Raw genomic sequence first — 13,691 nt, 5'->3', positions numbered from 1 at the left:
CCAAGAACGAGGTGAGTTGTTTATTATTCTGGATGAGGATAAATAGATGTATCACCATAAGTGCAAATTCAGTTGTTTGATATCTATTTATCACCATAAGTGCAAATTCAGTTGTATCGCTATCACATTCATCATCTTTAAGAGGATAAATAGATGTATCACTAGAGGATAACAAATTCATACCTGATAGATCTTGTTCATCTTCATTCTGAAGTGATTCTGAATCTGATGTGCTCCTTCCACATATTCCCCAATCAATACACCCACTGTCATAGTTCTTCTGAGATGCCTTCTTCTTCTTAGGTGATTTCTTCTTAAGCTTCTTTCCCATAGTTCCACGGATCTCCTTCAAGCGATCAAGCTTCTACCAAAGGACCTGTTCTGATACCAATTGTTGGAAATAATACTGAGAGGGGGGGGTGAATCAGTATTATCAAATCAATAAAACTTTTTCATTTCCATACTTAGATACATATACGCTACTTCAGTGAAGTGAACCCGTGTGTATAGGCAATTGTGTCTAATGCAACTAGCGTATATCAGAATACTTATGATTCAGTTAATCCATTGAATGTTGATCTTTAGTTAGTGCATCAGAACTTCATTAACCACATGAACAGTAAGCAGGTGCAGTAAGAACAGAACAGATCATCACACACAAGAAGCACACATGAACACCATGATATAAGGTGGAAACCCAATGTGGGTGAAAACCACCTGCTACAATTCATCTCTATCTTCTTTTAATAAGAAACTTCATTTTACAATATTTCTGTACTGGTGCAGTCTTATACCAGTACACAGGCTTCTACCTATAGAAGGCTACAACCTTCTCTCATTCTCCAGATTCTCCTGGAAGGGAGCTACAACCCCCTTAGCTCTTGTACTAGCCGATCCATTTACTAGTACGTAGGTGCCTGCCTACAGAAATGCTCCAACCTTTACTTGTTCTTCAGCTGCTACTAGAAGGGAGCTACCACTCCCCTTGCTCTTATACTAGTTGATGTACTAGTACGTAGGCGCCGGCCTACATTCTCCTTCCATCCTCCAGTAACCACATTTCATACATTTTCAGACTGGATACTCTTGAAGCACAACGCTATAATCTGAAGGCCACATTTCATAAAATTTTCATACTAGACCCATAAATATCATTGAAGCACAAAACAATCATTACTAGCATCATCAATTTCTGAATCACTGAAACACTAAAACCCTGTCAACAACACAGTCACCAGAACACAGAGCAGAACACTGAACTCTACAACAATATTCAGAACTAACTGTATCATCAAAATCATGCATCAGAGTGCATACACTACTTGGAAGTGCTGAACTAGCATGTATACACAACTTCACCAAGGTGAACCAGTGTATATGTCATCAATTACTTACTTATAACTTGATGCACTTCCTAACTTCAGACATATCCAGATTATTACATATAAAAGGATAATATGTGTGTTAGCACCTAGATCTAGTCCATCTAATCACATAAATATGAGTCATTATGATCCTGATCCCATATTAGTTCTCATCCATCAAATACTGAAGCTAAACACAATCAACCAAACAGGATATGCAGAATACTGACACCTTTAAACTGTCATTAGAACTCATCAACAACCAGAACCACCTGTAACTTCAAACATCATAGCTCAAATGGTATACGCTACTACAATGAACCAAACCCGCGTACATACGCTCTTACACCAAAGCCAACCCGCGTACAGATCTATAAATATTCAATCATGACTTGCAGCGATTTCAAACTTAAGTTATACCCAGTTCAGATCATTACATGTGTCAGCATACAAATATAGAATAAACATAATCAATCATATAGAGATAATTCATTTCAAACCATTTGATCCCGATCTATCCTTAGATCTTGTTCTCCATCAACCGGTGAGATCCCTACTTAGCTTAGATCAAGCAATGCATCATCAACCCATAACCTGCATATTGGATCTCATACTTCATCAGATATTCAAGACTTTCTCCATCTCCTTGCCTAATGATCTTCTTCTCCTTTTATAGTCTTAGCCTTTTCTCAATACCATGGTCCAAAACCATAATAAAACAATACCATGGACCCAATACTTGGGATCAACACTTCTGACGAGATACCATGGTCCAAAACCATAGGTTCAAATACCAAGGACTAAATACCATGGACCAAACATAAGTTCTTCGACATGTACGTGCTTTTCCTTGCGTGAAAGTGCATGTATATGCATACACATCTTTTCAACGACTAACCCGCATGTATACACGGCTCGGTCATGATGAACTTGCATATATATATTTTCTCTTGATTCTTGTAGTCTGATCATGAATTCCTTGCTGCTTACCTCCTGCACTATGATTTGTCATCTGTGTGATTTTCCATCAAGGACAACACTTGTCTCCTAATTCCAACAAGGTCCTAGTCTTGCATTTTTCCACTCTCCTCCTCTTATTGTCAGTTCTATTCTGTCTTTTTGACTTGTTTCCACATTGTTTCTTTTGCTATTGTTCTTTGATTTCTTCTTCTTCCCCCCTCTGCTTCTCTTCTTGTTCTTTTTTTTTATTTTATTCCTCCAATCTCCTTTGCTCTTCCCTTTTCATCCATGTTGCTCCCTACATTCTATGTTTTTTCCTTGCATCTACTGCTAAAGTCACTTTCATAACTGATGGGTATGTTTTCATCTTGTGGCTTTGTTTTCCCCCTAATCTATGTGAAACCTTTCTCTTTCCATTTTCGAGCGTGAGGCTTCTCCCTTCTACTGGTACTACTTCTAGAGTAGCTTCCTTCTACAGAGTTACCTATGATTTACCTGAAAAGATGACCATCTTGGGGGACTCGACGGTATTATAACATTTCTTCCATGGTTCCTCCTTTGGCCAGTAGAATGTCCTGCTAAGCGATTGGAAATGGATTCTCACACAATGGTCTCTACAAACTTTATGAGGAACATATGAATTAAAGTCCCGAGTATTGAATGCAAACTTCTCTATCGCCTTTCCCTTAGTATCCCTGAATTTCAGGTTCTTGATATCGTACAATCCAATATGCATAGGAAGAGTTGGCCAAGGCGCTTTCTTATTCCTTTGCAAAGCTACTAACAACCCTATGGAGATGTGATATGAAACTTCTTTCATGACTTCTGTTTGTCAAGCGCTCTAAGGAAGGTGCCATCTGGTGAGGCAAACCAATCTACTATCTTTGATATTGCTTCCATTGCCCCATGTGACATGCAAGGTGGTTCTTACTCAAATATCAACTTGTATAGCAAAATGAGGAAGTGGTTACTTAGCTTCTCCATTACTCCTCGAAGGGTCCAATCTGAGAGCAGTTGCACGGTAGGGTCTCGGGGTGTCCAAGTCCAGTCCATTCCAGGGAATGAATTGTGCACACATTTTACATCCAGTAGATATGCAGACATGTAAAATCTCACTTACTCGCCCTTGGAAGGATTCAGGGTGTCAGCTACATGGATACTTAACTGTCAAGCCAACAAGTTTGACTAGTTGAATGACTTCCCATCATTCACCACCTAGTTCAATAATATTTTCCACCCTTCAAGAAAAGTCTTAGTGCTTTGCTGACTGTAGATTCTACAAGCTAGGATAATCAAGAGCAATAGTCCCTCCTGAGAGACTTTGTCTTGTAAGTATTGGTGGGCTTTTGTCGAAACTTTGATGTCTCTTTCACCCAACCCTTAACATTGTCCTTCATGTTCACATAATTGTTGTTGGCATATAGTTATTGATCCATGAGTGCTTCTAGCTCGAGCAAATGGCACATGAGATGATGATTTACTGCCAGAAAACAGCAAGCTTTTTTCCAATGGCATTGCTCAAAGTCATATTTTTCACATCAATATGTGAAACAATCTAGCTGGTAACATTTGCACATGGGAAGGTTGCATATCTGCATGTAACCCTGTGTAATCACAACAATTGAACATTGATGTATACATGTGGTCATCTAGATTCAATTTAAAGCTCATTGCTGAAAAAGCTTCATTCACTTTCTGCCATGTAAGATCTAATTCCTTTTCCACAAACACTTGAGTGCTCGAAAACACTGGCAATTTTATTGGCATACTCTCAACTGCTTCCCTGATACTTCTCTACATGGTATCCTTTGAAGCATCTATCTTGGGTGCCATGGTAACAATGACTATTGAAGAGAAGTGATCAACAACTGTGATACCTGTGGGAATAGAAGAAACTCATGGTAAGAATAAATTAGCTTTTACAAATCCACTTTTGCAAGATCAGGTAGAAAACATAATGTCTTATGAGAAATATTACACAATTTCTAGGTTCAAGGGATTGAGATTGGTTTGGAGAACTGTGCATTAAGCAGACTCAGTGGCCTGTGATGGAGCTTGAGGCTTGAGACTACTCAATGTGTAGTTTAGCTTCGGAAATGTTAGGGAGAGACTACGCATTGCACAATCTTAGTGGAAAAGGTGGTAGGACTAAGCCCTGGAACTATGCAATGCACAGTTGGTCTAGCCTGTACTCTGCATTGTGGAGTCTCAGTGGCCAAGCTTTTAGCTTGAGCCTTTGACTTGTGTAATGCGCAACTGAGTAAGGTAATTCATTGCCAAGTGATGCAAATCTATCAAGTGAGGGTGTGCGAAACTAGAAAATCTAAGTGACGGTGCATGTTAATGTGAATATCTAACTAAGTATGGATAGATCATTTTAAATCAAGTGCAAAGAATAAAAAAATGGAAGGAAAAATATATATGCGAGGAGAGTCGTTGAAACGATGATCACTGGTGTGCAAAGACAAGAAAAATGATGAAACAATTATAAAATAGGAACGACAAATTGAACCAACACTTCTACAAGCTAATATAAGTTAAAACACCAATAACTATGAAGAGAAACAAGAACAACAACACACACAAAAGAAAAATGAACAAAGGCGACAGAAAAAGCAACAACAGTTGACAAAAACAAAACTCACTTGGAAAAGTAAAGAAAAATCCATCGAAGACTCCTTGATCTCCCTGGGAATTCTAGAGATCCAAGACCGAATGTAAAATTGAGCTCTAGAGGCATCTATTAAATATATTTGGGCCAATTAGGGATTATGACATGTATGCCTAAAATTAAGGAGAAATTGATAGATGACAAAAAGTTCCAAAAATAGTAATTGTGCCACCTATTGTAACATAGATTATTTTGATAAGTTAGATGTTTTTATTATTTATATATATATATATATATATATATAAAAGAAATGATGAGAAAAGAAAGAAAAAGAAAAAATAGAAAATATGAAGAAAATCCCAAAATGTAGCGCGCTTGTTAAGATGTCGTCTTTTCAATAAATTAACCAAGTTTAGTTAAATATTAATGTGATTAAATTAAAACAAAATGAAAAGTTTATTTTGTAATAAACCCACGGAAAGACTCTTTGTTGTTTTCTATGAAATGCAATAAAAGTCTGATAGATATAATCTGACGCGTGAAAGATTAACGACTCATAGACCACTCCGCACCCCGCAAGACCATCTGAAGTTTAATGAATAGGAGTGGTGCGAAAAGAGGTCAGACCTCATACCACCTCCGCCATGTTCCCCTCTCACATTCACTCCACACCCCCTCACTCGAAAACCACAAACCACCTTCTACCCCCTCCAAAACTCGCTCTCTCTCATCCATACACCTGTTACACCACTCTCGCCTATTTTAAATAAACCTCCATTTCCACCAACTATCAACTCTCCATTTTCCAACCATATTCGCATTATAATATTACCCATTATACATTAATGCCCCAGTCGTCATTTAACAGATAAATAATGTATCCAACGTAATTTTTTATTTATTTATTTATTTATTTATTTTTTTATGTTTCCTTTAAAATTACCGATTGATGATATTTCCTCCCTACTATGCCAAGTCATAAACCGAACCATTGTTGCCAGTGATCAAGCCAAACCCACTAAAGTGACCAGTGGAATTTAAGAGAACGTTCCATCTATCAGTCAACAAGGGAACCGTTTCCTCTGGGTAATTACAGTTGTTCTCAGTCATTTTCTTTTAGTCATGTTTTCCAAGAATAAATCAAAAGCTTCAGAAAACCCCATGCTTCCTCCCACTATCGATTTGGACCATCAGCCATTAGTTGACCAACTTTATAAACTTTTCGAAACCAATTGTGAGTTCGATCTTTATGGATTCCACAATTGGTTAAAACATATTTTTTTAGACCTAAATGATGAATTAAACCATAGGCACTCATATTTACCTCAGTTTATCATTCCACAAACACATCATTTCCCTAATTTCATTTCATGGTGTCATGTTAGGTATGTTCCTAGTCAAAGAGCAGTGGTTTCCCAAAAGAATGAAGCTTTGTTTACCATTACTGCTAAACTAATTAATCAAATGTTGCAGATAAAAAACCCTAAACCCTTGCATCCATTTTCTCCAGAATCCCTCATGGATATCTATAAAACTCTTGAATTTCCCCAAAGAGTCAATATTTTTGAAACTTTTCTACTAGAAAATGTTCAATTTCCTAAAACCAACCCACCATATCATTCATCTATGTTTCCAGAAATGACCAAGAAGATAATATACATTGTCTTACGTCTCATAGGTTATTATTCTGATCAGTGGGTCAATGAGGTTCTTATAGGTTTCTTGTCAGTTTTATTAGTAAATAAAAATCCATCTCTTATCTTCAATTACAGTGAATACTTAGCAGAATCAATTCATGAATTTCTCTACAAAAGGAGTGTTCAAATATGCTTATGTTTTAGTATATTTTTTCATGTTTCATTAGTCAGAGAGGTTTTCTTTTTGCTTATAGAAGATGGACATCCAAGGAAATCCACAATCAGTAATCCAAAGGACTTCCTTAGTAAGGAAGAACACCATTGATTTCACATTCAGTGACTTTGTGGATCAGTTTTTATATGTTGTTTCTTACTTATTAAACAGTGATGTAGAACCAAGGATTGAGCCAGAGATCAGAAAAATCCTACAACTCAAGAACAAACCAGAATAGGAGTTTGGTATTTATACCAAAATTATACAGAGATTAGGATCTATGGATGTGAAATACCTCCATATAGATTACATAAGTTTGTCCCTATCCGATTTTTTGCATTGGAATATATCAAACAAATGATCAACATGGATCAACTTCATTTTGTAGCAGCAAAGAAGAAGGCTCAATTTAAAATCAAAACTCAAGTAGGGCCTTTTATCTATAATTCTGGATCAGAAAGGAAGGAAGTAGAAACTCTTTTGAAACAATTGAATTTCAAACTTAATTTCACCTAGTCATGTGATCCCCTTGGAGTGATTTCAAAATTAAGGGTAGAGTAAAAACCTACCCCATATGCTCACACTCTTAGGCCTGAGATAAAATAGTACATGAACGAGGATGAATGGTAGGAGGATACACTTTAGGAGGTAGAAGAGTAGTTTATATCATCTATAACATCACAAACTCCTGTACTAGAAGAAAAAAAAGACAAAATACCAAGGGACAATACCTCTCCTATGGTGACAGAAATTTAAGCCATATAATTCAAAATATACACTAAGAGGTAGAAGACAAAGGATACAAGTGAAACACAACAAGAAGATACTACACAACAACACCCAATTGTCATGATAGGACCATTTGTGCCATCATATCCTAGGATAGAAGGGATTACTCTAGGATCTCCTATATCTTCGACCAATCAAGATGTATCATCATCCCAGACAGGAGAATTGCAGCAGACTCAGAAAGAACAAAGCATATCTAAAGTTTACAAGGAAATTAAGGAGAGGAATGAAGTTTTGAAAGCTTCCATTTATTTACAGTTTTAGAAACAAACATCAAATTCACAACATAGGCTACTTTCTGCTTTCGACACTGAGAAGGGAAATATGCAAATAACCTTCCTAGAACCCAAAATCACTCATCCTAAAATTGCAGATGATTACACTCAACCGATGTTTTCTTTTGATGCGAATTTAATTCATCCTATTGACTAGATTGATTTACATGAATAATATGGAAGGATGATATATTCTTCTCTCACAAGTTCAACTATGAAAGTATTTAAGCTTCAAGCATTTTAAAAAACTATTTAGTCTTAGTTCAAGATAGAAAAAATATCTTCCTTAGCTAAAGATATAAGGATGAAATCTTTAGAGGATTTAGTGGTAAAGTTTGGATATGATCCCACCAATGTTAATGCAGTAGAAGAGGTAATCAGGAGCAAGAATGAAGACATAGCTACTTTGAGAAAATAACTTAAGCTTCCTTCTACATAATATCTACAGACTAAAGAAATAGGACAACTGGAAAAGGATAAGGAGAACATGTCCAAAATCATAATTGAACAGAATGCACAGATAGAAAAAATTGAAATTGAGATTGAAAATTTTTTAAAGGAAAAAGAACAACAGGGAACCCAAGAGAAAAATGTTTCTCTTTCAACAGTTCCAATGACAACAATCCCAATTACATCTACAACAACAACAACATCTACATCAACAACCATTTCAATAGTGGAAACTCAATCAACTGATTCAACAACATACCTTGCAAAAGAAATGGAAGATTTATCAACTAAGGAGCAGGAGGTTCAGAAGCTAAGAACTTAGCTTAATAATTTACAAGAGAAAAAATTGAAGATTAATAATGTAAATTTAGCTGAGTTGCAGAAGACACATAGGCTTATACAGACAACTGAATTCTTAGAAAACCAATCTCTCATAGATGACACCATTACATAGACTAAGGAGAATATCTAAATGGAAATAAATGAGGCCATCACTGATATATGTCCTTCCATTGAGATCATCTTTGAGCGAGATGAACTAGTGCAAAGAACCAAAGAAGTAATAACAAATGTGAAAAAGGAATTGGGTTTAAAACCAGGAAAAGAAAATACACTGATAACGGCGTTGGATTCCAAAACCAAAGATGAACTAGAAGAATATAACATAGAGGATAGAATAGAGACTATTTTGGAAGTGAGAAGGATTCTCACTAAGAAAAAATTGATGCTGCAACTAGAAAACAAGTGCCATAACCTCGAATCAAGTATCTAGAGGTTTCACAAAAAATTCTCTGTGTTACATAAAAAAGGACTGCCTAGATTAAAGGGAATTGGAGATACGTTTATTGATCTAGAACAATATCACAGGAAATTATATTCAAATTCCACGGATAAATTCAGATTTCCAAAGATTAAAGGTACAATCACAGGTAAAGATTTTATGGAAGGCCTCAGTTATGATCTATTCATCAAGCATGAGATAAATAATTTATTTTTGGTTAAACAAACTTTCCCAAAATACACTGAGGTAAATGAAACTTACAAAAAAATGGTCAAAGACATAATTCTAGATGAAGAAAGGTGGGACGAACTATGTAAGTTATTGGGGTAAATGAGTCACAATCATCAACAGTTATCAATAGCAGATTAGCAGGTTAATCAGTACACATAAGAACCATAAATCCTCGATAGCAATGACAACAACTTCAATAGTTTTATTTTCCCATGATTTTGCACTATTTTTGTAAAAAAAACAGTTTTAGATATTTTCAAACAATTTTAGATATTTAAGTCTAGATATTTTGGGGAAAAATTCTATAAATATTCCCAAAATTGAATTGTAAAGGGTTGAACCCTTGGGATAAGTTTCCTTGAGAAGAATTACATGTATATAAAGTTCTCTGATATCAATGAAAGGATTCTAGATTTGCTTCAAACAACTTTTCATCTTTGTGAGTTCTCCTTAAGTTATTCATTTCATTTTGTTTTTTCTACATGTATTTATTTTTATTGAAGAAATCTGGGTAGGTTATAACTGAATATCAGTCTATCTTAAATCCCCTTGAATTTATTATACATTACAAACATTAGTTTATTAGGCTATCTATTTAAGTTAACTCCTCTACATTAATTAATTGTCACTTCATAAACTTAAATGCATTTTGTTGGGAAGTGAACATAGTTTACTAGCATCTTTTCTTATGATAATTTTAAATATTCTGCTTGAATACTTAAAACTCATAACTTCTTAGAATTCATCCTTCCAAATATTTTTAAAAAATAAATCCTGTGTACATAATCTTTAAACATTGGTCATCCATAAATTAAAAATAACAAAACATTTTAGATGCTTATGCATAATTACCTAGCTTAGAATTATCTCAGAGGACAACATTAGATTGGTGCTGTTGCCGGCTAATGAAATTTGAATCATTTTCCCTGGGACACTGTTTAAGATTTTCATTTAAGGTGAATAAAGGATTAGCAAGTTACGATCTTTCAATTGGTGACTTTACAAACCAAACTGGATTCTTCCAGACATACCAGATCTCATTTTGACCCTGAACTTTATTCTCCATTATCAGATCTAGAGAGACTGGTAAGAGAAGATTCTTTAAGAAGAATATTATAAGCTTCTACCTCTTCTTTCATACCAATACAACCTGAAACTGTTTCAACTACTGATCATTTCTGGTTTGTTCCAATTCCCTCTGAATTGTCTGACTTACCACCAAAGGTATTAGACATTTTTTTGAGAGGAGTTGATCTGTAGTCAGCCCTTATAGTCCATTCGTTGGAATCATATCAAATCAATGAAACCCTTTTGGAATCACCTAAGTTAGAAGAAGATTTATATGTACATCTACTTGAGTTAAAACCTAGTGATTTTATCTCACCTATTGTTCATACTTTTGCATCTACTTCTGCTGAACCTAAGGACACTTTTTCTGTCTATACAAATCCTTTATTTGAAACTGAAGGAAAATTTGAACCAAAAGAGTAGAAGTTAGTTATTCAATCACCATTAATAAAAATTTCAAGAGGTCCTCCACCTACATCCACACCTCCATCTTCTCCCACAAATTCATCTTCATCTACAACATCTTCTACAGACTCATCCTCATCTTCAAGTATGGCTGGTTTTCAACCTATCATTCAAGCTAGGTATGTTTCTTTATAGCTCCCTCGTAACTTAATAAAAAATCTACCTAGATTTAATGGATAAATTGGTTTGTCTACCGAAGATCACTTAGCTGCCTTTTTGGATTTTGCTGATAACATGAATATTGAACATGAAGATGTGTACATGAGATTGTTTGTTCAATCACTTGAAGGAAATGTTAGAATTTGGTTTAGACAACTAAGAGAAAATTCTATTCCATCTTGGAATCAGTTAACCAACATATTTAAAAATCAATGGGGGGTTAAAAAGGATCCTGTATATTTTGTTACAGAGTTTGAAGAACTAAAGAGAAATCCTAGTGAACCCATGGCTGATTTTATAAAAAGGTTTAACAAACTTTATCATAAGATGCCACCTGACTGTAAACCACCAGTATCAGCAGCTAAAGTTATATTTTCCAAAGATTTTGAAGATGATTTCGTATTCATGCTTAGAGAAAGGACATTTGTCACCCTAGAAGACATGCAAACAAATGCCATAGAAGTTGAAGCCAATAGATCAGCATCAACTAAACTTAGGGCTAAAGCAGAAAAGGCTGAAAGAAAAATGAAAGCTAGGGAAGAAGGTTCTTCATCAAAAAGTACAAAGGAAGATCAAAAGATAGATGAAATCACTTCACTTCTTAGAAATATTTCTAATAGGATCTCAAAAATGGAGGCTCAGCCCAAAACATTTCAAAAAACAACAAGATCACCTCAAACTCAATATAGGAGACCTTCTCAACCCCAAATTTTACAAAGACCTAATATTGATCAGCAGATTCAACCTCCCCTAATGATTGATGATCAGGAACCTGTGGACACTGGCCCTCTAATTACAAATGACATCAATAATTTTGATCAGTCATCAATTCAAAATGCCATTGTCCCTCTTCCTCAAAATCAATACCCACTGCAAAATCAAGAAAATTCACAAGTTTCAAAATATCAAGCCTTTTCTGAATTCTTAATTGCAGAATTAAATAGAAGATATGATTTAAGACCAAGACCAGGGCCTGGTAGACCTTCTAAAAATCTCACTGTAAATGAACCACCAATTAAAACCACTGAAACTCAAACAACAACAATTCAACCATTGAATCAATCAAATGAACCGAGTTCAATTGATAAAATTGTTCTAACTACTTTCAATGTGGAAAGAGAATTAGAAAGGGTCAAAATACCTATTCCTTTGTCTGAACTTTCCAAAAATCCAGGTTATAAAAATCAAGTTTCTAAATGGATTCAATCTTCAAGCGTTGATGCTGAAGGAGATGTAATAAGCTTGCAAGATGAAAAACCTTCAGTGATCTTTGGTCCCAGCTCTGATATGATTGATGAAAATGTACCACCTTTTTATGTCACTTTAAAAGTTCATGATTTTCTGTTATACAATTGTATGTTAGATTCTGGGGCTTCCCATAATATGATGCCTAAAGTGATCATGGATCAACTTCAATTATAGGTCACTAGACCTTATCATGATCTATATACTTTTGACTCAAAGAAGGTACCCTGTCTTGGACTTATAAAAGACCTAGTTGTCACTCTAGCACAAATCCCTGTTAAGAGTGTAGTATTAGATATTGTAGTTACATATATTCCTCCTAAATTTGGTATGTTATTATCTAGATCATGTTGTGCCAAATTAGGAGGAAGTCTGCAAATGGACATGTCTTATGCTACTATTCCTATATATGGAGGTGAACAACTTAGATTATACAGGGAGGTTAGATTCATTAATACTATTTGTAGAGATGATCAAGCAAGAAATCATCCAATTTACGTAGTTGATCAAGATTTTGGATGTTTCACACTATCATCAAATAACTTACAAAACGCTCAACTTAGCATTGAACAGATTGTGGATAAACCTAAGGCTGTAAAAACTGATATTTGGAAACTATACTTTGATGGAGCTTTTTCAAAAGAAGGTGTTGGAGCTAGTATTGTACTTATTTCACCAGATAAAGAGAACATAAATCAATCCTATAAGTTAGAATTTGATGTTACAAATATTGTAGCACAATATGAAGCTTTACTTGTAGGATTGGAATTAGGCAAGAGTATTAAAGTGCAAAATCTAAGTGTATTTAGTGACTCAGAACTCATTGTTAAACAAGTAAGGAATCTTTGTCAAACAAAACACCCAAGACTTAGATCTTACAGAAATGAGGTATGGACCTCAATTGATAATTTCTTTCAGGAATTTAACATTAGTGGTATTGCAAGAAATGAGAATATTCAGGTAGAATCTTTACATGTTTCAGCGAGTTCTTTTAAAATTATTGATCAAATGCAGCTACAATATCAGATTCAAATAAAATAATGACAGTCAATTCCTGATAATCTTAACTATTCTCAAATATTTGAAGATGATGAACAATGAAAATAATTTTTGCAAGTAATTGATGAATTTTCAGCCTTACAAATTGAAGAAGAACAACTTGATGATAAAGAGTTGAATAAGGAAAATGAAACTTCATAGTTAAACTAAAAAATTATTGATCATAACATTGTTCAACTACTCAACAATTTCATCCCAAAGGGCTTAGTTCACCTTGAAAAACTTTTTGATATGTTATGTTCCTATACCAATAGGAGTCATAATTTTTGAATGACTGAGACTAAGACTGTAATATGTACATACCTTTGCTTTCTGCAAATGTTTTCCATATTCAAAAATTCAAAAAAAATATTAAAAATGTAAAGAGGGTATGCCCTTAAAGA

This window comes from Pinus tabuliformis, chromosome X (genome assembly GCF_031772625.1).
Source record: "Pinus tabuliformis cultivar Carrire ecotype Pingquan chromosome X, CPIR1, whole genome shotgun sequence".
NCBI lineage: Eukaryota > Viridiplantae > Streptophyta > Pinopsida > Pinales > Pinaceae > Pinus > Pinus tabuliformis.
This window is presented reverse-complemented; position numbering follows the sequence as displayed.